The following is a 26,909-nucleotide window of genomic DNA, read 5'->3' on the forward strand; positions in this document are numbered from 1 at the left end:
TTTGTAAGTAATAAATTGTAAATAATAATAGGCTATAGAGGGCAGGTGAAGAGAAGTCTTTTGAAATTCCCGCAATTTTTTGCTTGCTTGTGGCGCTCCTCTGGTAGTTGAGAGAAGCTTCTTGACAGATTACACTTAATCCGGCTTATGAACTCCTCTCATATATCAAGCCCTCTTGTTTGGCGACTGCTCTGTTGCAGGTTTCATTCCACCAAGGTGGTTTGGGAGGCGTTTTATTTCTAGCAGATTGTTTAGAGAGAGGACATTTCCGGCATTCTTCCATTAACAAGTTATGTATGTCGTCAAAATCCTTTATTGTATCCTGAAAACTCTGTAATTTAGATATTATCTCATCCACCCTGTTACTATTAATATGTCTGGGTTGTGCTGGATTAGGTTGATTGAGGAAAATGGCTTGGTTTAAGTATAAATCTATATCAAGCGGATAGTGACCACTATTCATAGTATCCAAAATTTTATTAATATTAATATGCTGTAGTAAGTCTTCGGATGACCAAATTAAGTCTGGTTGAGAATCATCCTGACCCCATCTTCCTTTTCTAGTTAAAATATGTTCAGATGCAAGTTGCCAATCATGTAATATAGCAAATTCTATGAGAGGATGATGGATTTGCTGTCATCGTCTATGCATATGAAAGTTGGCTATATTAAAATCGCCACATATTAGTATTGAAAGAGTAGAAACGTTTGTTAAAATATGATTCTATTGGTGTAATGATATATTCTCCCTGGGTTTTCAGTATACACCCATGATACTTATATTGTTGACTGTGATAGAGATGATTTGTATTTTATTATTAATATTAAACGTTTCATATTTCTTAGTAAGGTGAACAGACTTGTGGATATACATTTCGACACCACCTCCAGTATGTTCCTGGTTGGCGGAGATTAAATGGTAGGATTTAATGTTCTGTTGTCGATAATTTTGAAACCAAGTCTCTGTAATAATGATTATATGATAAAATTTTTTGGATACCAAGTATGATATGTCATGAATCTTGTTGTTTAGACTTCTGGCGTTCCAATATAGGATTTGGAGTCTATCCATGCAAAAGTAGTTTTCAAATCTTCCAACTGGGGTCTAATATAGTCAGGTGCTTCCTGTATAATGTTATTAATAAAGGCAATGAATGGAGTTTTATTTAGCTTAGTAGAGACTCGTTTTTGAGATTGAACCTCTTTTTGAGTAGTTGACAATTCCTGTGAATTGTGTTCTATCTCTTCGCTTTGGTATGCAGTTGTCCTAGAAGTAGATTGAGAAGGCTTAGGTGATGTGGGATTAGTCACATAGGGGTCAGGAGGGGTAAATATGAGACACAGAGAAAGTGGGGTAGAACAAGTTTATTATGCGTATATTTTAGTAGACAAAAATATATATTTAATTTACAACACTCTTCAGTAAGTATAGAAAGATCCTTTACAAGATAAAGAATGTAAGAAAATATTTAATGAATTTGGGGGTGGGGGGAAATGCATGCATACTAATTTTCGTAGAACAAATTCAAATTTTCCCTCCAAACTTTCCTAGTTATTTTGTATCTACACGGTTGGGTGAACTGTTACCAGGCTTTATAGCAGTCATAGTGCTTTCTGGTTAGTTTGCTGCAGAGTTGATAGAGAAATGGTGTTGTTTGAAGATTTGAAATTCAGTTTCAAAAGAAAATATTGAAGAGGGGGAAAAAGAAGACAGTCAGGTAAGAGCATGTGCAATTATTCGCAGTGATATTGTTATTGGTGCTTTTGGAACCATTGCTATTTTGGCTGCATCATTTGTTGCAGGTTGACTAGCATTGTGTACTGCCTAGGTCTAACCTATAAAAATGCCTAGGTCTTATGCGAAAAAGAATAAAATCAATGAAGATGATGCACAGAGTGCTGTGGGAGAGTGGAAAGAAAAGAAAGATTCACTGAGAAACATTACAAAAAAGTACAATTTAGAAAAATCATTATTAAGTAGGCGTATTTCTGGACAGGTGTTGCAGAAACGTGGAAGAAAGACAGCAATAAGTTTAGAGGCTGAAGGAAAGCTGGCTTCGCATTTAAGAGATATGGCTCAGTGGGGATTTGCTTTAACCACTAAGGAAATAAAAAATGTAGTAGCTGACTATGTTTCCCAAAATAACATCAGTACACCCTTTAATAGCAACACAGGAAGGCCAGGAAAGGATTGGATGACTAATTTCTTACGAAGACATAACCTAAGCATTAGAAATTTGGAGAAATTATAGATGAACTGAAGAACAACCACTGCCGATCCATTTATCATATATTAATTTTATGATAGATTAGAAGAAGTCACTGCTTCATTAGGCATTGGGGGTAAGCCATCTCATATTTATAATTTGGATGAGACTTACATTTGCAGTAATCCTGTAAGATTGAAATGTGTTGCTGGTAAAGGTCAGAAGGCACATCAGAATGTACAAGGATCCGGCAAAGACAACACTAGCATTCTTGCTTGTTGTTCAGCAGATGGAAAAGTGCTTCCTCCATTAATAATTTTTACTGGTCAGCACTTGTGGACAACTAGGAAAGGAAAACATGACATAAAAGGAACTTTTTATGCAAGTTTTGACAAAGGGTATATGACTTCAGTCATTTTTCAAGATTGGTTTATAAAATTATGTAGTCTGGTTAAAGAAAGGCCTTTGCTATTAATATTTGATGGATATCTATCACATTTGGACCTGACAACTCTAGAAAAAGCTAGAGAGCAACATATTACCATATTAAAGCTTCCTCCACACACAACAGAAACCCTTCAGCCACTGGACAAAGCATGCTTCAAACCTCTGAAGGATATGTGGAATGAAAGACTACAAGAGTGGCAGCGCCTTAATATGAGGAAAACATCTCGATCTGAAATGGTGGATTTGTTGTGTGGTATATGGGAGGAAAGCATTTCACAAAAAACTATCCCAGCAGGGTTTAATTCAACAGGGATATTTGCTTGTAACAGAGAGAAATATCCGAAACATCGTTTAGATCCTGGTAAATTAGAAAAATATTATGCAATGACTATACAAACAGGCCATACAAATGAGGTAGTTAGTCCTACCACAACTCCATTACCTGTTAGAGAGTCAGAGCCTATGGCAGGACCTTCAAATGCATCAGAGCCTGGAACTCTTACCATAACGGTATCTCCTGTTGGAAAAGAGTCTCTTGCAGGGTCTTCGAATATATCAAATAGGCCTCCTATCACAATTGCATCACTCATTAGCAAGTCACAGCCTCTTCCAGGACCTTCAAATACATCAGATGGGCCTGAACCTATCAGTTCTCTTGAGCAAAACTGTGGAAAGAGCAGTGTCACTTTTGCAGATTTGCTGTTACAAGTTAAAAAGACTACTCCCATTCCTGAAACAAAACAACATAGTGAAGTTGTTACGTCAGAAGAGGATATGACTTTGATAAAGAACAAGTGTGGCAAACTGAAAAATGGTAGACCTAAACCTGTAGGAAACAGAAAAACTAAGTTAGGAGAGCAGAAGAGAAACATACCAAAAGATCCTGAAACTTCTGAGGATGAAGAATGGCTGGAAAGCGGTGATAGTTTACAGGACATTGATCTCTTAGAAGATGAACCTGCAGAAATATGTGAGGTGATTGAGCCAAATGAAGTGAAGATTGGAGATTATGTGTTAGTTCAGTTTAAAGGCGGTAAAAGAAAAACAGTTATTTATAAATATGTTTGTGTTGTGCAGAAAACATACCCTGTAACTGATGAGTATGATGTAATGTGTATGAATATGATATCTGGAAATAAGACTCTTTTCAAGTTGAATGAAGCAGATGTGTCACTAATTCACAAAAATGATATTATAGGCATACTTCCAGTACCATTTATGTCTTGCACTGGACAACATATGCAATATTGCTTCGCACAGCCAGTTGATGTGTGTGAAAAGTAGGCCTAATATGTGCAGGTTGTCTGGAATGTTTTTCAATCATTTTTGTTTAATACTAATACTATCTGAACTAAACTAAGATAAACATAAATCAGCGTCTAAAATGCCTCATGGGTTTGTTTATTTCTTATAAAAATGTATTTTTTTAATGAAAATTAAAAGTTTGTTCAGCATACTATACTTAAAAAAAAACTGCTGTGTCTTATTTTTGCACTCCCATTCCTGTAGCTCTCTTAGGTATGGAGATTGAATGCTGTCTTTTATTTACCCCCAACTGTCTTCTTTTTACCCCATTTGGTGGGTAAAAAAAAAAGACACTTTTTATTTTATTGATGAAAAAATATATAAATTGAAGCAATATTACTTATAAAATTGAATTCAACATGCAGTTTACCATCATTTTAATAATTTACCAAAATTTTAACTATTTGCTTTCTGTTTAAAAACATTAAAGTTTTGATTTTGTCTCATATTTACCCCTCCTGACGCCTATGTTAGATTTTTAGATCTTGGATGATCAAAGTTGTCTTTGAGTGCCCGTTTATATTCAGCAACATTGTAGCCTGTAGTATTGTAAGGCAGTTTTCGTTACCCTCTCTTGTCAGATGTATGGGGGTTCGGGGTACTGTTAGCATTGCACGGGTTGTGAGATGATGGTTTACTATTTGGCGAGATTGGTGCTGATGTCTGAAGGGGCGGAAAGTTAGCTGCTGGGCTACCCTGAGTGTTATTGTTCGTTCTAAGGATAGTGGCATAAGTAGTGTGCCCTTTAAATATTTGTTTCGCCTGATATTTGGATACTGGGAGACTTTGTATGGTATCGGCAATATTTTTTTCTAGGTTATAATTCGGGCATTTATCCAACTCCGTATTATAATGGGCCTGTTTGCAATTTACACAACAAGGTTTCTCTGATTGACATTCAGCTGTGGTATGAGGGCCTCCGCATTTCATGCAATGAATAGCGTTGTGACAAAACTTGGACTTGTGATTTAATAATCCACAATTATTGCATTGTATAATTTGCTCCTTATATACATGCACTACACGTCTCTGATAATATAAGACCACGTATTGAGGGAGTTTCTGTGATCGAAATATAAGTTTAACTTTAGAGGAAGGTTTGTAAATCGTTTTTCCATTCTCGTCCGTGGATTTATAATTCAGGCGGTAAGCGTTTGTGACCATAAATCCTTCAGATACCGAAATATTGGTTATAATATCCGTAATTGAAATGTCTGGGTCAACTCCACCAATGATCCCATGCACCATGATATTGTAATTGGGTATGAATGACTTCGTCTGAAACAGCTCATCGAAATCAGAATCAAGGAATTTGTTAGCCTGGTCGGCTGAAGTAAAGTGTATTTCAAGTTGATTAAATCCTGACTTGAAAATTTGCAAAACGTCATAATTATTAGTGTATAGCCATTTACCGAACTTCATCGGATGCATCTTATTGATGTTCACAGTCTTGCTTCTAATAGTGACAAAGAAGGGTCCAGAATCTGAAAATATATATTGATAAGATAACTGAGGTTTCATTATATCAGACCTATCCTGGTTTTCGTTAGATCTAAGTGATGAAAGGGGCTTGGTACTGGTTAGTGATTGTTGCTCAATTGGAAATGATGTAATGGGCAGAGCTTCCTCCATGATTTCCGGAATGTTTTCCATGTATGAGTAGTAAGAGACCCCCGAAGGGGCTCTAGATTATCGAACAAAGAATAAATAATATGAAAGCGTGAAAAAAAAGGCTTAATAAAAACACTGAAACACTGTCACTGAATCTAGACACTTCTCGACTACAAACTATTACACAAAAATATAGAACCACTTGCACACGTCTAACTAGTAGCGTATCTCAAGTAGAAGTGATGTATGAGCATCAAATGGCTTCAATGACGTCACAACCCAGTTAACCACGCCAGTTTCCTTACAAATGTGTCAAGTAGCAATGATTTTCATGTGCATTGCCCTCCTTCAACATATTGTAACAGCTGGTCTGCTGTATTTGGTGTTATAGCTTAGCGAGTATAACTAGGTACTTGCGTATAATATATTGTTTCAAATTCCTGAACCAGTCATTAAGAAGGGAAGGTTGAAAGAGTCTGGCAATGAAAGCAAAAAGTTAGAGGCAGCAGGAAATCAATATATGATTCTAAATAACTTTCATTCATCTACCTGCAAAGAAACCATATTTATTAAAGGTAAATCTATGCTGTGTAGGCTGTATGTGTATGTTAATTTGAAAATTTATATGTTACCGGTAATACCGTTAAAACCCGAAATCCGTCAAAACCAGTTTCATCTAGTAAAAACTAGCTTAAATGTGTGCGTGTATCTAATGCCTACTCACTTCACTTCACAGTGGGCCAGAATCGACCCAAAATGGGACAAAATTATTTTATGTCTCTATTGTTTTCTTGGATGCATAAAATCAATAGTTATTCAATAGTTTTCACTTTTTCTTAAAGTTAAAAGCACTTTCACAACATAATAGTTTTTTATTCAATATCTGATTCCTCATCATTACATTTTCATTACTGACATTTTCTTCATGAATGGCACTTTCTTCTTCTTCCTCACTAGAGTCTTTCAATAGTTGTAATCCTTCCTTCCACAAGGAAGTTTTGTATTTTTTATGTGACTTTCTTGATATTTGAAATGAGAAGATCGGAAGATATGAGAAGGTTGTTGACTAAATCTGTCATTGTATTTTTACGAGTACTTTTCCTTGTGTGGGGCTCTCGATATATTTTGATATCTTTATTATGAGCCTCCTGAACCTCCTCAGATAACTGTGAAATTGGAAGCAGAGCTGAGTTAATAATCTGAGACTCATGGATGAGAATTTTGTGTATGCTAGCTGGGAGGTTAAACTAGGGATACTTCTGAATGAACAATTTTGCATTTTCTAGCGTATATTGTTCCAAAGAATCAATTTTAATATATCTTCCGTTAGAAATTACTCGAAGAACAACTGCAAAACGTATAATTAAGTCTTTATCTATCCCAGTGATGAATATGTTAATTCGGGATTTGAGAAGAATCTTCTAGGAGTATTCCGTTGTTTGAGGTTCCACTCTCTCCTGGTTTAGGTTTGTCCACAAGAAGTCCCATCTCATTTGGAAACCGACTCTGAATTTCTTCCTATCTCCTATTCAACATGTTTTAACAGCTGTGGCTACAGCCTTGAAAGAGAGCTAATGGCAGATATTAATAAAACTGCTTGAGAGTGAGTGAGATGTATCGGACAACTCAGTGAGTGGTAAAGGGTCGAGTGAGTGATTAGTCTGAATTTCATATTAATAAATATTTTCCCCTCCTGGACATATCTCACTCGTGACTCTGAGTTGTTACTCGCATTTTATCGCCTAGACATAGCTGTGCAAGTTATCAATGTTTAGACTAGAGCTCCTTGCAGAGGGAAGTCTTCCTCACATTCGATTTGTAAATATACTTTTGTTTCTATCATAGAGGAGGAAAGTGTGCAGTTTCAAACTTCATTTGTTAATATTTTGAAACAACACCACATATTATTCACTAAATCAGTTACCGGAAATGAGAAATAGGAAGTCTTTTCCTCTTCACAAAAAAAAAAAAAAAAAAAAAATCTTATGAATGTGTAACAATATAATGTGATGATAAACTTACCTATATGTATACGCTGTATATTTTTAGTATTTCATGTCTAATGACTCGTCTGAGTGATACAACCTGTTCGGTAATTCTACTCTATCTTCCTTCACTTCGTCCTACAGTAATGAAACTTCATAATCTTCAAATAGGTGTTTAGTTACATCGTGCGATATAAGGCAGCACAATATGATCAAAGACAATTTCCATTGTAACTCTTATTTTGCTACGGAAAATTGGAAATTGTTGCTTCACTTGGCCGAAACACCTCTATAATCGCACGTTCTTTCGTTACCGGTATATATTTATTGTAGGCTCTTTGCTGTGGAGTGATGGTAAAGTAATAAGCCAAGAAGCAATTCTGTGGCTCCAAGGCAAAATGTGTTAGGCCTCTATGTCATTTCTTTCACTTTTCAAGAGCGAGCATGTACAGATATAATTTGAATAACCTTATAAAATCGTAGGAATTGTGTTTCATAACAATGGATTAGACAAAAAAATAATAGAGATATACATGTTATCTTTTGCCACAATAAAGATACCAGCAGGATGCACACATCATCACAAAATCTCATTTTCAACAAAAATTTAAATATCATGTTTTGCCTTGGAACCACATAATTCCATAGCCCATATCACCTAGAAGAAGTGCATTGGCATTATTGCCAATCATTACTCTAGAAACATCCGAATTTCTCCATATAGGCCTAATATAGAAATAATTATCCACGCTTGTGAATTCTTCCTTGACATTGCAGGTAGCTCGTACATTAAAGCTCGCAATACCTTTTTGTTTTGCTAAAATACTCATCGGCATGTTGATTTTTTTAAATAAAAATATTGGTATAATTCACAGCTTCAATGACGTCAGGAAATGAATACTTCCTTTTTGCATTCTGTAACTCTTGGACAGTTGTTGGAAATTGAAAGCAAATAAATGCTTTTAATTTCAAAGAATCTGCAACTTCCCAGCAGTTAGAATTTGTTTTATAAAAGAAAGCTATAAGGATAATGACTAGGGTACATAGAAGGACATCATGTAAAAAGATATTCCAAAATTTGTACATTGTGAGTAGGTCTACACTCTTTCACTGAGTTCACACCTGTGGAGTAATGGCTAGTGCGTCTGGCCGCGAAACCAGGTGGCCCGGGTTCGAATCTTGGTCAGGGTAAGTTACCTAGTTGAGGTTTTTTCCGAGGTTTTCCCTCAACCCAAATTTGAGCAAAAGCTGGGTAACATTCGATGCTGGACCCCGGACTCATTTCACTGGCATTATCAAATCTCATCTCATTCAGACGCTAAATAACCTGAGATGTTGATACAGCGTCATAAAATAACCTACTCCAGGGTAACTTACGTTAGTCGGCAAACTCGCTAGCTGCTGATCAGAAACTGCACTCGGGCTTGGGTTAGATTTTTCCTTGGACTGATTACCTGGTTGAGTTTTTTTTTTCCGAGGTTTCCCCAAACGTAAGGCAAATGCCAAATAAACTATAGCGAATCCTCGGCCTCACTTCATCTCACAAAAAAATTGTTTAACTCTTGTTTCGTATCTTGAAGCTTTAATGCTAACACAAGATCTATGGAATACAATGAAATGAAAAGTGACATGGTACCATGGGAAATATCCATATCCTCTTGAACGCCCATTTGAAAACCTGGATCGCCCACAAATAGTAAGAAAATGCTCATTTTCATTTCATTATCGAGAGCTCTTCCTCTTCTGCCATTTGAATCTTGCAAGAAATTCCGCGCTAGTCACTGTACGTTCTCCTTCTTAAATTTGTACAAATGTTTGTAACTATGTTTACAAGCTTGTCTACGATGTTTATACCTTTTCTTCTGCGTTATACAACAATAATATACCTCGTCATTACGATTTTTTAACTTCACTCAACTGCTTTGAGTCACCTATTCAGTTAACTCAGAAAGTTGATAGTATAAAGTCAATTATATGAGTGAGTAGTAACGTTCATTAATATGGAATAGTGACTTGTCTCTCGTCTGTTGCGTCATCGAGAGTTGTAACTCAAGGATCAAAGGTCAGTGCCAGACTGATTGAGAGATAAGTATGTTTATTAATACACATGCGAGTTAGAACTCGGAATTGTCGAGTGATAAATAACAACTCAAAATTATTAATATCTCCCATTGTAACCAAGGCGATAGCGCACCAGTCAGTCCTAGGCCGTGCGCTTCAGACAGTGGTGTGTGTTATGTGATCATATTCGTGAATAAGGAAATAACAATGGCTGAGAATGTTAGAACAAAGGGTAGGTTTTATTAGGAATACATGTAATTTTGAATTGGTTTATATAGAGTGTAAATATTTGTGATAACTTGGAGGAATGCAATTTAAGCTAATATATTTTAGTTTTCAATATTTAAAGAGGGTTATAAAGTGCGTGTCACTCGATGTTACGAAAACTTTTGTGTCGATGGTTTAAACAGATCCTATAGATTGCAGAAAAGTCGTATTCAGCTGCAGCTACTTGCACTTTTCTGATTAATATGCGAAAATTCAGATACCTACGTACAGTATTACGAGGGGGATCCAGGAAATAACGACCGTTCGCGCATACCCGCCGCGCAGCTGACTCCCCTTCCTTGTTTGAAGGTCAACTGGCTTCCTTAACATGTGTTCTCATAATGTTGTGAGTACTGGTTGCAACAAGTCGCCATTGTGCATTTTGTGTTACTTCAAAATGAACGACGCGATTGATAATCCCGCCGACTGTGAGGTGAGGAGTGTGATTCGATTTTTGCATGCCCGACATTTGAAACCTGCAGAAATTTACCGGCAATTGAAAGAAGTGTATGGTGATACTGTAATGAGTGAAAGAAATGTGAGAAAATGGTGCGAAATGTTCAACAATGGGCGAACAAATGTCCACGATGAAACTCGACCCGGACGCCCATCACTCATCACAGAAGATCTGAAGACTAAAGTGAACGACAGAATCTTGCAAGACAGGCGCACATCACTCGACGAATTGCATATTGCCTTTCCTGACATTTCTCGTTCTTTGCTTGGTGAAACTGTGTCACAACATCTTGGCTACCACAAAATCTGTGCACGATGGGTTCCACAGCAACTGAGTGACCAACACAAAACTCAGAGAATGGCCTCAGCATTGACATTCTTGATGCGATATCACACAGATGGAGACGCCTTTCTTGATCAAATTGTGACTGGTGATGAGACCTGGGTGTCTGACAACACCCCAGAGACCAAGCGCCAATCACGTCAATGGCATCATCCCTCATCACCCAAGAAACCGAAAAAATTCAAACAGACTCTCTCAACACAAAAAGTCATGGCTACTGTCTTTTGGGATCGCAAAGGTGTTCTTTTGCTGGATTTCATGCCAAAAGGCACTACGATGAATGCAAATCGTTATTGTGAGACTTTACGAAAACTACTGCGAGCCATCCAAAACAAGAGGCGAGGAATGCTTTCGAGAGGAGTTGTGCTTCTTCACGACAACACCCGCCCGCACACTGCTGCTTCAACTCGAGAATTGCTGGATCAATTCGGTTGGGAAATCTTTGATCATCTGCCCTATAGTCCAGACCTTGCTCCTAGCGATTTTCACCTTTTCACTAAGCTGAAAGACTTTCTGGGTGGTACGCGTTTTGGAAGTGATGAAGAGTTGAAGAAGACAGTGAACACCTGGCTTAATGAACTGGTGGCAGAGGAGTATAACACAGGAATTCTAAAGCTAGTGAACAGATACGACAAATGTTTAAATGTAGGTGGTGATTATGTAGAGAAGTAAAGGAAGCTTCAGTTATGTAACAGACTTTGTTTTTTCAAATAAATATATATTTTTTTAATTATTACAACAAAACGGTCGTTATTTCCTGGATCCCTCTCGTATTAATTACTATTCCACTGCTGTTTTTTACACTGTAAAATCATGGAAGCCTTGCTGCAAATAATAATGATAAGACAGCTGTTCATGAGTTTGTTATTTCATAATTAGGATAACGTGAAAATTGTCAACAAGATTTTTCTTCAGAACTAAAGAAAAAAAATAGTTCATTCTGCAGTAATTAGAATAAAAGATAGCAGTATTGCTACAGAATGAAAAATAAATAGGAAGAAAAATTGGCAGTTCACTGGATCAAGAATTTAACCTGCCCCCTGTAATAAATTTCATGTTGAACATGTGGCTGGATGTTCATAGTTGTATAGTCATTCTGCTCATCCAAGAAAATTGTTCTCTGAATCATCTAAGAAGACCAAGAGGAGGAAAACTGAACATCTCAGAGAAGCTGCTGATCCTGCTGCACTTGTTCTTGCTACTCAGATAAGTATGAAGGCTTCTGGTAAAGAGAAGCAGCTAAACTAATGGAAAATGCTGTAAGTACACCAACCCGTGTGGCAAAAATTCCAACTGCATATAACGAGCATAGTGGTTCCTGCAAAAAATGTTGCAAAATATAGTGGTGATGACGTTTTAGCCCTGATAATGGGTACGAAATTATCTAAGTACCAGTACACTTTATTGAGACTACAAGAAAATGTAGAAATGTAGATTTATATCCAGCGTACAATGAAGTTCGAGAAGCAAAGCTGCATTGCTATCCATGTGATATTACTCTGACAGAAATAAGTGCAGAAGTGAAGTTACAGAGTCTGTTAGATCATACAGCCAGACGAATGAGTTTAGTGCTCACCAGGATCCCTACTATGAATATACACTGTCAAAAGTATTGTAAAAAAAAGTTCATTTTTTCAATTTTGTCCCATTTTTTATTCAGTCTGGCCCACTGTGCACTTGCGTGATTCAGATTCCGCATATATCGGATAGATGGCAGGACTATGATCCATTTTGAATTGTACACCACTTCGGCAGACCACGCTGTACATGATGTGTATCATGTGAAGAGTTATGTCGTGTACTAGGGTGAGTGTATGTGTAATTGTTCGTGTAAGTGTAGTGTAGGGAATGGGTGAGGATGATAATGAAGAGGAAGGGAGAAGGGGAAATATGGTGCCGGCACATAGCCTACTCCTGTCGAATAGCAACAAGGGGGCCACCAGGCTTAACGTCCTCATCCAATGGTCTAATCACTATCAACAGTGACATATGCCGTCTCTTCATATGCACTGCAGAGAGATTTGGGATTTAACCCAGGCATATTGGTGCACAATTTAGTTCTGCACCACCACAAATTTTACATGAAAATCTCTGATCCCACTGGGAATCGAACCCACCGGCTAGTCTGGAGGCAGACGTGCTGCCACAGAGCTAACTTGGCAGACCTGCTTAAACAAATGTACATAGATAAAAAGCGAGTTTTCGTAAGATCTAGAATCAGTGACAGGTTCGGTTTGGTTTGTTTAGGCTAGACCAGGCCTGGGCACTAGTAACTCAATCGAGTCACTGCCGATTTCCCCTTAACTCCCCACTCCACCTTCCCTGGCTGAGACGAGTAGACAGGAAGGTAAGCATTGCTGAGTGACAGATTGTATAAGGCAGGCATCATAGTTTTTACAAACTTTCAGCTCTCGCTGGTTACCTGCAATCCATCACGATGCATAGAGCCTATTGTGTGTTTGTTTATAAGGCAGTGTAAGCGAAAAAGACATGGGTGGGGGTTTCAGAGTTCCGTTTCAATTCCCTGTTGTGCCCAGAGCTGGGCTAGACCTTACGAAAACTCGCTTTGCATATACGCTTTTTGTTTATGCCTTTGTTTGCTTAAACTAGTCTTTACAGGCCTATTTGAAACTGGTTTTGATGGATTTCGGGTTTTGAGATAACATAATGTACAGTAAATTAAAGTAACATGCGTACATTCACTGGGATAATGACAAAGGTAAGCACATGTATGCTGGTTGCAAAATTATTCATATGATAATGTAAAATATGTTGTGTTGGAAATGATGTAAAAAAGTTATAAAGTATTTTCCCAATGAGCATGAAATCAAAATATTTTACAGCACCTGAAGAGCTTTAATATATGAATGTTTGTAGCTACAAAAAGTATACAATTTTGCCTTTGATTTTTTGCATTGTAAAGGAAAATTTTAAATATATAATTCAATTATGACATATAAATGTAATTTAACAACACTGTATTGTACTTAAAGCAAAATATACAGATTTTTTTGCTACTAATATTTCATTTGAGAAATCACACATGCACTGGACATTTCGGGCCCCATTGCGCCTTCATATTACAAGGTAAGCTTCTTAAGAATGTCAAGAATATTGCAAATCATATATAGCTGACAGTTTTATTCACTTTTCTCAAAACTAGCAGAAAGGAACATGTGTAGTTTCTCAAATAACTGACTGAATAATTTTAAAGCACCACAGAAAAAAATAAATCACTAAACTGGAGAATTAGGTACCGCAGCTTTCAACGTGGCATTGCAATGATAATCAAGTATACAATGTTGCCAACATAAGGGCATGACGTCATTACGAGGAGAAATTTATTTTTTTCTCATTCATTCCCTCATTCTCAACATTACTGAGAGAGAGCTTCACTATTATAGTCCATGGAGTGCAGTTTCGTAGAAAGGACTTTGCCGACAGACCTTCTACTGCCCCCTACTAATTGGTTGTCATAAATAAATGTGTTCTTACTGTGATGAAAATCTTGTCTTTGCCTGTTAGTAACCAATCACAACCCTCGTTCAGAAGAATTGACAGGATCCTGTCAAATCCACGTGGAGGCAGAGTTGCCAAAGATTTTCTGAATTCCAAGAATCCCATCAGTTAACATGAAAGTATAATTGAGAGTGTATTCTGTAGTATTCATTGAGCGGTGAGCTCGTGATATTACGTTGCTTTTTTTTTCAAAACACGTGGTGTCCAGATGAGGATGACGGCCACTAATCCTCTCATTTCGAAGGTCGCCAAGATTGTGGCAACTTTGCAATGTTGGGGTGATGGACTGGTCAGAGGTGTTTGTGTAGAAAGTCATAAATCTGTAAGGGGGTGTTCAAAGGAACCACCAAACTGCACTCCATGATATAAAATTGACTGTAGCAACAAGTTTAGATAAGGAGATAAGTACATTAGTGTTAATTACACACTTTGCCAGTGATAAGGTTGGCTGGGGTTTGACGAGGAGATAATGTATTAATGTCAGTTACACACACTGTTGATTTGAACGATATTCCCTGGACCACACCATATTTCTCATTAATTTCGCCGTGTTAAAGTGTTATGATATCTTCTTTTAGTGTATTAAAAAAGTCGTCATTATACTCCTTAGATCTTGCACTTAAAAGTGCAGGGATTTAGTGTTAAAGAATATCATCACCAATTTTACTAGCAACATTTTGATTCTCTTTTGTTTCACATGGCTTAGTATGGCCTGGTCACTAATGACACATGCAGCTCACGACAGAAAGAACTTACTTTGAGATCAAACTACGCATGCGCGGACTTGATTAATCCATTAACGCCCAATGGTCTATTTATTGACCCTTGCACACTCGACTACATTAGATTTTTTTATTGGCGCCCCACTGATTCAATATTAATGATCATCATAAATATATCATGTAAGATGTTAACTAAACTTGCCAACATTTTATCCTCCTTCAAAAATAAGAATTCATTAAGGTATCTTAGTTCGAATTATTTAGGTATAAAATAATGTCGCACTGTGTAAGGAATATAATTAATTTTCCGTATTATAATGTGTCGATATTGTTATTGATTTGTGATTTAGTAGTGTCAAGGTTATTACTATTGCATCACAAAAGAAAAACACAAATTTATGTAAAATGATTGGAGCAATATGAACTGAAACGGCTGCGGTCTATAAATAGACCGCTGGGCACTTATGATATCACGTGAAAATAACAGTGGAGAAAGGTGTGTCATTGCATTCTGTACCACAACGGTTGATATCAGCAAGTGACTGTCGGCAGTAGGACTGTGCTATTGCAAGTAGATTAGCATCTGAAAGATGATTAGCACCTATTCGATCCCCAGAACATGTTATTGTATGCCCTAAATTGGAAATAAATGTGATACGGTGTACGTCTGCAGTGTATACATTTTTGAACAATGGATATATTCCTTCTTTCTTCGAAGTACAGAGGTCTATAAAATATGCAATAATATTTCTCGACCAATAAGGAAAACCATGCATCCTATTTTCACCAACATATTATAACAGTAAACAGAAAAAAATTCAATATTGTGATGGTACGATATATTGCTGTCCTGTGCTGTGGCATCATGGTCTAAGGCATCCTGTCTAGGACTCGCGTTACGGAATGAACGTGGTTCGAGTCCTCATGGGGGAAGAAATTTTGTCATGAAATTTCGGCCAGTGTATGGGACCAGTGCCCACCCAGCATCGTGATGCACATAGGGAGCTACGATAGGTAGCAAAAATCCGGTTTGACAAACTAGCTACAACGGCTGGGAGGATCATCGTGCTAACCACACGATACTTCTATTCTGATTGGATGATCGTCCACCTCTGCTTCGGCACGTGGACGTGAGGTCAGTAGCCGGCTGGTCGGTCTTAGCCCTTCATGGGCTGTAGTACCAAGGATTTACTTTTTTACGACATATTGCTTCGTTTTCTTTCGTAATATTATGTCAGATGGTATCACTTTTGACTAATTTCTTCTGTGGCCAACATCACATTGAGGTTTTCTATTCCCTGTGTAAAAAATCTCTGGTAAGGACACAGCTGAAATGACGTCAATAATAGGCACGACTTTGTCTTAGGCAGCAGAGTTGTGCTGAATGTGCTCGATTGCATTGTACATCCTCATGCTCACGACACATAATTTGATAATTTTTTTTATAAGTAGAGACCTTTTGCTCCACCTTCAGGATCTTGGTTTCTGGATTACAGAAACTGTGAGAGAAAACAGAATGGATGCCTTTACTCTTCAGGATACGAAATTACTACAGAATGCAGTACGAGAGTCCTGCGATTATACATTTGACACTAATAGTGAAATTCTGTTCGTGAAGTAGGATGACAACAGATGTGTACCTGTAGGATCAAACTTTGATGTAGGGGCTTCTGCAAGCAGGTGGGACAGAAATATAAGACAGAATATAAGTGTGCAGCAACAACAGGTCATATTTTTTTAGTAGGTTATTTTATGACACTTTATCAACATCTTAGGTTATTTAGCGTCTGTTTGAGATGAAGATAATAATGCCAGTGAAATGAGTCCGGGGTCCAGCACCGAAAGTTACCCAGCATTTGCTTATATTGGGTTGAGAGAAAACTCCGGAAAAATCTCAAGAAATACGGTAAGTACATGGGTGGAGTGGACCATCATGATTGGTTAGCAGGGAAATATGCCACTTCAATTCATGGAAAAAAGTGGTACTGAGATCTCTTTGTCAGAATGCTGGATATGGCTATAGTAAATGGTTGGATTGTCTACAGAGAAATACATGGACGAGACTCCCTGGACCTACTTGAATTCAATATCTCTAGATGTTTTTGAACTGCAAGAGAATGGAGTGCCCTATTCCATCACCTCGATGAGTGAAATTTGGTATGAGGATAGATAGTAGAGGTCATTTCATGGCAAAACGACCCTCTCAGAAACACTGCCAGATGGAATGGTGTAAATGCAGACCAGTAACATTCCGCAAGAAGTGTGATTAAACCCTCTGTCAAAAATGCTTTGAGCCTTACCACACTCGGTAAAGACAGACATTCCGAAAATAAATGTTTCATTATTGCTGCAGCATTGTATTGTTGCATTAAATACTAAAATGTCATAAATAAATTTATTTATATTGGTGTAAATGTTTCTGGTTATACTACATTAAATACACAAAAAAATATATTTACTTTATTGCAAATGAATACGCAGATATCATAAGTGCCCAGCGGTCTATTTATAGACCGGGTGATTTTCAGCTACTTGGTGCACGGCAGAATAAACAAAACATATTCTTGGCATCTTATGGATGAAATTTATGAAATAGATATATTATTTTCGTTTTTTTTTAATAAAAATAATTTGGGCGTTAATGGGTTAATAAAAACCTAAACTAACCAAACCTAATCTTCGTATATACAAGATGTGTAACTGGAGTACAAAGGGAACTTCATTTGATTAGGAATGTACACGCGAAAATAAATCCAGATAAGGATCACGGTGACACTACAAGAGAAGTCTGTGCATGCGCAGTTTGATCTCAGAGCCAAGTTCTTCCTGTCATGAGCCCCAATGGCGAGCATATTTGGCACTGCTGTATGGTATGCATTATCCAGTTGTTCCAAATGAATAAAAGTTTTCTTTTTTTTAAGTTGACTCTTCAAATGCCACAGATAGAATAATACAGAGTGGACCCCTCGAACTTTCCTGGTTTCCATTACTTCTAAAAAAGAAACAGAAAGAACAACAATAATAAAGACAATACGCCTTATATCCACCCTTCATGTCTAAAAAGTGAAGAATCGAGGAATAGAGGCTCAATATGGCATATTTGACATTCTGATGGCATCTGCAGCAAGGCAACATGAAGAGGATGAATGCCAGATCTTCGGGAAATTTTTAGCTAAAAGACGTAGCAATGTTCATCCATAACACAGAGCAAAGTCCAAATGCTATTATAAACAGTTCTTTCTACAGTTTACCGTATACATTGTTCTCAACATTGTACTGTAATGTTCATCCATCACAATGCCTGTTACCATATTAAGAGAGTTCCTTCAATTCTCCTGACCTTGTCAAGCACTGCACTGATTACACTCAATTAAAGCTCAAATTTTTCTAGCATCAAGTACGTCCAATTGGCAAGATGTGGATATGAATTTTCAGGCTCTCTTCATTTTTAAAAATAGTGTTTTATGGTGTTACTTAACCTTTTATATATTGGTAGAAAATAAGAACACCTACCTGTAGACTTCTGACACATTACCTGTGCACTCGGCAGATGCCAAAGTGGTAATTGCCTCGCTATAACTCACTACAAAAATATAAGTTCAAGGAGGCCTACTTAGCACAGCGTAATACACAAATACACTATTACGTTATCCCACAAATTAAATAAACACAACAAAAGCAGGAAATATACCCATTTTCAGAACCACATGACAAGCAGACGTGTTCTTTACTCAGAGAGAAAAATTAAAGTTTTCTGGAAAAGTAGTAGTGTAGCACAGAGTCTTTCTCTCTATCTTTTAACACCATTTTCTCCATTAACTAATGGTCAGAAAACGCACAGAAAAAGTGTTATGCCCTCTCACTGTGAGAGTGTCACATAATAACATTAAAGAACTTATGGTATTATATTATGATAGGTTAGGAAGGCAAATCTCGTTGCTCGCAATCACAAGCTTTGTGATGAACTGATGAGAACGCCGCTAACTCTGTCATAAGAGTAGCCAGTATCAACACTCAGCAATCCCCATTCAGACTTAAATTCAAAGAAAATACCGCCAGTCATTGTATCAGCCGGACGCTTGGGAGTTCAGTTTAATTTCAAACGGTAAAGGGTGCAGTTGTTTTGTACCTAGGTGATTTATATTTTAATATTCATTATAATGAGTGAAAGTCGGAAAAATCTCAGTGGTTCTCAATACTAGAAACACCTCTTATTGAGGTTCTGGCTGATATGTAAATCTATTACCAGACAGTACATCTCAGTTGATGATATGTGTCAGAGGATGAACTGCATCTAAAATCTCATTAGTGTAATATGTAGCTAGTTAGCGTTGTATGCAATGGAGGGGGAAAGGAACTGGTCACCCTACCCCATTATCTCCTGGCCTAGTTGCCTTATGAGTGATGCCTTGATGGTGTCACTTGTGGGTTCCAGACCTGTCTTCGGACAGTTGACTAAACAACAATACCGGAAACTCGAGAAAGACAAGGCAATAAAAAGAGAGGAAATGGTGAGAAAAAGTGCAAAAATATGTGTTATTTAAAAAACAAACATAGCCAGCTTGTTCCAGTTCGAGTCCAGGTACATCAGAGTGTAATAATGTGGTGAACAGCAGTTACCGAAAATAGTGCAGCGTGTGGTTCATTTTAGTCAGGCGTTTCTGATATTAGAAACAGTAATAATGACGCAGAATCAATTATTTCATTTGATCCAAATGACGCATATAGGGCGAAATAAGGGGCAGAAATATTTTTCTCTGCCTAGAGGCGTCAAGTAGCTAGATTCGACCCTGCATGTTAACACACCGGATGATGCAAGAAACATGATGCATGGCACATGGAGCGTGACACATAACGCCATGTTATTTGATCTAATGAGTCATTCAGTGTGGAGTCATCAGATGGAGATCTTCTGCTATTGTCAATAATAAGAATGTGAAGATAAAGGCATAGGTTTCGGATTCATTGGTTCAAAATGTTGAAAATCATGGTGCTTGTAGTGTTTTATTGGTGGAGTTAGAACAGCATCCAGACAAATTCACAGAATATTACAGAATGTCCAAAGAATCATTTGAAGATACAGCAAACTGTGAATATTCCTAATAGATGGAAAACATGTATGAGTATTACACAAGCACATGGACTTTTCACTCTGATTTCAGACTTGGGTAGAAATAGTGTTGGTGCTAGGGTTGCCAACTATTTTTGAAGAAAATATGGGAGACTAAGTGGTCTACAATATTTCACATAAAAAATTGAAAAATTATTAAATTCAGTTAGCGGCACTAAAAACAATTTTATTGTACATTTTGGCAGTTAGGCTTAAATTAAAGTATTTTGAGATATTTTATCTAGTGTAATAGTTTCAAACAAATTGTAAAAATTTCCTACATGAGTAATTGAAGTTGACTGTGATTTGCAGTTCTGATTTGATTAAAGTGTCGCGCTCCTTTTTCGAACATCTGAGGATTGCGAGACTTCATATGTGAGTATAGGTATATATCAATGTTAACAAGCTTGTTAAAATTGGCCATAAAGTCATTTAAATATGTGCTCCTGCATATATGACTTACCGGTATATGTCTAAATTGCAGGTAGTAGGCCATTGATGATATAATGAGGAGAGTTCGGCTGGCACCGTGCATCGTGTCCCGGCATAGCTCAGTTGGAAAGAGCGCTCAGCACGCAGAGTTGAGACGTCCTGGGTTCGATTCCCGGTGCTGGAACGAATTTTTCTCAAAATTAATAGGTATCTACATGTTGACTACTAACAAAAAATAGTAGTCTTGATTATTCAATGTGGATGCGAGACCATATATACGAATGTATGTATATATCTGATTACTTAATGTTCATAACAGAAAACACTCTTTGTATAAGCTTAGCTGCACATTCCAGGGCATCTCTGGAACAAGAGAATCCATCATATAAATCACCTTCAACCACGTAAAAATTAAATGTTTCAATTAATTTTTACATTGTGCAAAAATAAGGTAGGAAAAGGTTTGAAGAGAAGAGAAATGCGGAAGTCGGGAGACTGTTAAAAATTGGATGGTGCCGTATGTTCAAAAATGGGCGAACCAATGTCCATGATGAAGAGAGAACCTCGACCGAGTATCGTGAATGCAGATCTGATTTGTTTGGTTGACAAAAAGGTTAGAGTAAACCGCAGGTTTACCATGTCAGAGCTTAGTGAGGATTTTCCACAGATTAGTCGTACTCTTGTGTACAAAGTGATTACCAAAGATTTGGGATACTGGAAACTTTCTGCCAGATGGGTTCCTAAACTCCTTTCTGAGGAACAAAAGGCTCAGCCGATGGGAGCAGCACTGTCCTTTCTTGAGCATTACGAAAGAGAAGGTGATGCTTTTCTCGATCAGATTATGAAAGGAGATGAGACTTGGGTGCGGTATGTGAATGCAGAAACAAAGCTTCAATCAATGCAGTGGGGCCATACTCACTCCCTGAAAAATTCCACAAAGTGTCGTCAAACACTTTCCACGAGGAAACTTGTGGCAACTGTCTTCTGGGACAGAAAAGGAATTTTGCTAATGGAGTTCTTGGAGAGGAATGCCACAATTAACGCTGAGCGTTACTGTAACACATTAACAAACTTGAAAAGCGCCATTTAAAACAAATGTTGAGCTCTGGGGTGATTTTCCTGTATGACAACACCCGGCCGTATACAGCGCGTCATACTGTGACCAAACTCCGAAAGTTCAACTGGGAAGTATTGGATCGCCCTCCCTATAGCCCACATTTGGTACCTAGCGATTACCATCTCTTCATGCAAATGAAGACGTGACTTGGCTCGAAGTGCTTTGACAATGACGAAGAGTTGAGAATCAGCGTCGTAGGTTGGCCGAATTCTACGATTGTGGAATTTCAAAGCTCGTCAAATGCTACGACAAGTGTCTCAATGTGACTGGAAAATGTGTGGAAAAATAAATTTGAGTGTACAATTTCAAACGTATTCTAACCCAATTCTGTAACGTCATTCACAGGTTTGTAAAAAATAAATGGCTACTTTATGAATAGCCCTCGTAGAACAAAGATACATATTGCTTTTTTATATAAAAACATTCTAGCATCCCCAGAAAGAGTAAGTTACGTACTCGTGCTCAGAGGGCATTCCACATAATGTTAAGATATTTTATTAAATAACAGAGTAAAAAGTAAAAAAAGAAAAAGAAAAAAAAGAAAAAAGAAAAAGAAAAACATATCAGAATAATTGAACTTTAAATTTTCTCTCTAGACAGGAATTTTTAATTGATTTTTTAAAATAAGGAGCATTAGTAAATTGTACAGTATCTACCAAAAAGTAATTGCTACAAGTCATGTTTCTACTGTGCAGTGGTATGCAGACAATAAGGTGACCAGTTGAACTGGCCTGCACAGAGTCCTGATCTCAATCACATTGAGCACCTTTAAGACGAATTGGACCGGCGATTGAGGTTTCGGGAAATTCGGCCAACTTCCATTGTCCAACTGAGTGCCATATTGCAAGAGGAATGGCGACGCATTCCAGTGGATATCCCACACAAACTAGTGGAAAACATGCCTGAAAGGGTGGCTGCTGTTATAGCAACAAGAGGTGGTACCACGAGGTTCTAAAGGGGCAAAAATAGTGCCCAATTACTTTTTTGTAGATAGTGTATATTTGGGAATTTAGCTATTAAGTTACCATGTTATAAAGCCTTGCACCGAAATTGCTACTGTGATTATATGCTACAGTTATGATACATTTAGGTTCTGTTAAGCATAATATATGTTTTCTGATCTTTTGGTTTTATATTTATGTCAGTGATGTCAAAGCAAGCGCATTTTTCTGACCTTGACATCGTGCGCGGGCATCAAGCGCTAAGTATGGAAAGAGGAAGGGTTGTGTATATGAGTAAGCAGCCTGTAGGATTAAGAAAACAGTGGTGCACAAACTTCAAACGGAACGTGACATTTTATGTCGTTATTTTTATATGGCTTCTTTCTGTTTGATATTATCTATATTGTCTGTAAAACAAAAGTACTAATACCAATTTCTTAATATTGCAGTTGTTTTTAAATGTTAATAACATAATTAAGAGTTAAGAAGGAATATTCACATAAATTCCATAGTAGTACAACTATACTGTACTAAATATCCCAAAAAAAGAGATTGAGTATGACATGACAAGTTGTAATTGATATTGATGATACCTTTAGCCCTATAAAAATAATCAATCAACTAATCAAGAAAATATTACAGTACAAAGCAAAGTTACCTAGGTGCTGTATATGTTTTAAGTGTAACTAATATTCCATAACAAAACTCTTATCACATTATGCTTTTAAGGTGATATTGGTGAGCAACTTCCTATCATCAGAATATTAAATTATTTTCTCGAAATGTGCTGAAGCTATAGAGCTGACATTTTTACAACACATGGGGATGTATCTTTTGCTTATGATGTAACAGTAGTTGCTTTGTTAGTCATTCATTTCCATGCAAATATTTTCAAAACTTTCAATACACTATCTTCAGTAATATGCATTTACGTTATATTAAATTAACGAAAACATTCTGTAAGGCTACTAAATAAATAGGCCTGTATCTGAAAATTTCACTTGTCTATAAAGAAAGTTGAGAAAATATTTCTTTTGAACAAAAAAATCAAACTTGTGAAAAATGAACATTAAAATTAAAACTTACATTCTTATAATGCAAGACTTCCAGACAAATCTAAAATTTAACATGGATACAGTTTTAATAAGTTCTCTTCCCTTTATCTATTGAATCAGTGCTGACCATCCCTGAACAGGCTCTCCTGAGCTCTAAAGCACGCGCTTGCTCCTATGGGCATCAATTGACATCACTGATTTATGTGAATATAAATTAAATATATTTCGGTTTTTATGTACGAAATTCAATAATACATTGTTATAAATTTGATGGAAGTCAAATACTTTAAATCCTGAATACAACAGTTCTGAAGGGTTATCAAGAGTTTATTAAGGCATAACTTTATTATTCTTTTCTGTAGCAGAGTTGTTGGCATGGATGGAGGTACTATTAGCACTGTATTAACTTCGCACTTTCTTAAACATCAACCATAGTACACCAACTATTTACTTTTCTTACACATACTGCTACCACAACCACTAAAAAGTTTTGATCAACACTTCAACCATTAATGCTTCATTATACTACTCTGATTGCTCTCTGCAATTTTTTTAGTTGGTTATTTAACGACCCTGTATTAACTACTAGGATATTTGGCATTGATTGTATTGGTAATAGCGTGATGGTATTTGGGAAGATGAGGCTGAGGGTTCGTCATAGATTACCTGACATTCGCATTCGTCTTATGGTTGGAGAAAACCTCGGAAAAACTACCAGTAATGAGCACAAGCTGGAATTGAACCCATGCCCGAGTGCAACTTTGGATCAGCAGGATCCTTGTCCTTGTAAGCTTTTTATTTGTTATACACATTAATGGTAACATTTTCACAATTCACTTTTTTGCTTTAAAAAGCTAACAATTATTGTGTCTACTTACTGATTGATGTCCACGTTTTTCTTCAGTGATACCGTACACCGCAGCATAGAATAATGAATCCACAGAGAACTTGATTTCTTCTTTTCACTTTTCATTTAACAATATTCAAGCATAAACTTTTCAGAAATATTCTCTACTTTTTTTTACACACTCTTAAAACTTCTTATATTCCTCTTCATACCTCTGTCGCGATTTTGTTGGAATTAATAAATCAGTACAGCTGTTAATGCAATACCATTGACACTTATATTTATAAATAGTCATGGTGACAATACCGACAATAATAACATTCTTCAAATGTTTCTTGTACACGGCCCTCTATATGAATCGATCATCTACAAAGCAAATGTATATAGCTTCAAATGTTTCTCGTACAAGGCCCTCTATATGAATCGATCACCTACAAAACAAATGTATATAGCTGGCAATAAAAATTTTACATTTAGACAATATTCAATTTTACATTATTTTTTTTTATCAAAGCGGATGAAACTTTGTACGGTACACATGTCGTAACTTCATATTACAATAGTAGACTGGTTATCAAACTCGGCCTGCAGCCTTGTTTGGTTTGTTTTGTGCATTTATAATCGTTAGTTGAGTGTTTAGTTTTGTGTTGTGGGTTTATATTCGTTTGCTGAGTGTTCCATTTACACAGAAACATTTACATAGACCTAAAAATAGTGAAATAAGTATAGTTGTAGTCTTCTGTTTATTTATAGTTGTTATATTTAGTTGGATAAGTTGTCAATTATGCCTAAGAAGAAAAGTATTAGATCTGTACTTTGTTCTGCTCTGAATGAAAGAAGATAGGGTCCTAAAACAGTGAAACAAATTGAGAAAAAATTCTCGTTTTTCATGAAATTGTTCAAAGTGACCACCAACAGCATCCAAACACTATTGATGCCGCCGAACTGCTCCACGAACTAAGTTCCGTAATGTGTCCAGTGTCATAGCTGCACATGACGTTAAATTTTGATTTGTTCTCGTAGCACATCCAGTGTAGCTGGTGTTTCCCAATAAACAACATCCTTTAGGGTCCCCCATATGTAGAAATTGGTGTTAGGTCTGAGGACTGTGCTGGGTACTCGACAGCACCTCTTCGACCTATCCATTAAGCTACAATTTCCCCGAAAATGAGAATTTTATCTGAATTTGTTCTAAAGTTATTTATAAACGAACAGTGTATACTTTTTTTAGGCTAATCTGTATTTTAAGTCATGTTTTGTTACATTAAAATTAAATTTCAAATCAAAATTCTGAAGAAATTTTAAGAAAACAGCAATAATAAATCTTGGTCAGTATTACTTACTGAAAAAGAATATATAAGGTATCTGATTCTTTTCGACATGATTCAGTAGCAAAATTTCGGATGCTAACTGGTCATGACTGTTTGCAGCACCCTGTTTAAAATTGAAATTTTTTGTTCACCAAAATGCATCCTGTGTAATCTAGAAGACTCTTTGATGAATCAAGAACATTTACGAAAATGTCCAGCTTTGGCATCAGATTTTTTGGATTCGGACTCTAAATTATACTGCAAAGTTAGAAGGTGAATGGAGAACTTCCAAGTGTCTGGGCAATAGATACTGCTGCTGCTACTATGTTACATTAAACCAAGTTTTATTTAATATTTAATTTCCATTTCGACATGTACAAAACACAGTTCTGAATTCATTTATGCTTTAGATTGCATTAATGCAATTTCTCCAAAGTATCATTTGTCTCTACTTGGCAATGCATAAACAATGTCACATTACAAAAATTCTGCTAACAAGTTTGGAGTTAGACCTTCTATATAACCTTAAATTATATGTGTTTTTTAGGTTTTCACGGTGAATGTGATTTGGATATTGCACTATGTCCTGGAGCTAACATTTCTAACGTTTCGAAACTACATACAGGTTCCATGATCAGGGCAGAGAGCCTAGGCAAGACCAGACAGTTCGCCTACTCTGCTGGGCATGTAGCGCCTGGCCGTTCCACGTGCTGAGCTCAAATGACAAATTCTGAGGGGAATATCTGTCAGTGACTAAGCTCTTAAGAGGCTTTTGAGGCTCATATACCGGTACATATATATTCATATATGAGGTCTCGCCATCCTCATTGAATAATCAATGAATCGATTCCAGGTGCTGGAACGAATTTTTCTCAAATTAATAGATATTTACAGTATAGCTATCAGAATGCTGCATTGGAGTTAAATCGCTCGCTTGAACTCGGTCGAGTGTCGCACCCTTGAGTGAGGTAAGATCGGTCGTGATACGCTCGTAATAAATAGAAGCACAGTACAAGGTCACCTCACCAACATGTCTTATCTTGTATGGAAGGCGACAAATAAGATACACATATGTTTTGCTCACATGGTAAAAATAAGGCTTTATTTTCTGCGTTTATGACAAACGTTTAATGGAACAGTCAGTGGAACGTACCAAAACAGGAACATGAAGTTA

The 26,909-nt window shown here is 36.9% G+C and overlaps 1 long non-coding RNA gene across 2 annotated transcripts in view; it reads right to left on the bottom strand.

The window, feature by feature from the left end:
* The window catches only part of LOC138711815 (uncharacterized), a 40,348-nt gene extending 14,266 nt beyond the window's left edge, over window positions 1–26,082 (bottom strand). Inside the window, exons 1-2 of one of the 2 annotated variants that reach the window (XR_011335473.1) lie at window positions 21,730–26,082; window positions 20,497–21,690 (exon numbers count right to left, since the gene is read on the bottom strand). This is a non-coding gene — a long non-coding RNA (uncharacterized lncRNA). Of the gene's footprint in view, window positions 1–15,475; window positions 17,916–20,496 lie in introns of those variants that run through there. The other variant, XR_011335474.1, reaches the window with a different exon arrangement.
* Window positions 26,083–26,909: the final 827 nt, after the last annotated feature.

This window comes from Periplaneta americana, chromosome 13, assembly GCF_040183065.1.
Source record: "Periplaneta americana isolate PAMFEO1 chromosome 13, P.americana_PAMFEO1_priV1, whole genome shotgun sequence".
Taxonomy (NCBI): Eukaryota; Metazoa; Arthropoda; class Insecta; order Blattodea; family Blattidae; genus Periplaneta; species Periplaneta americana.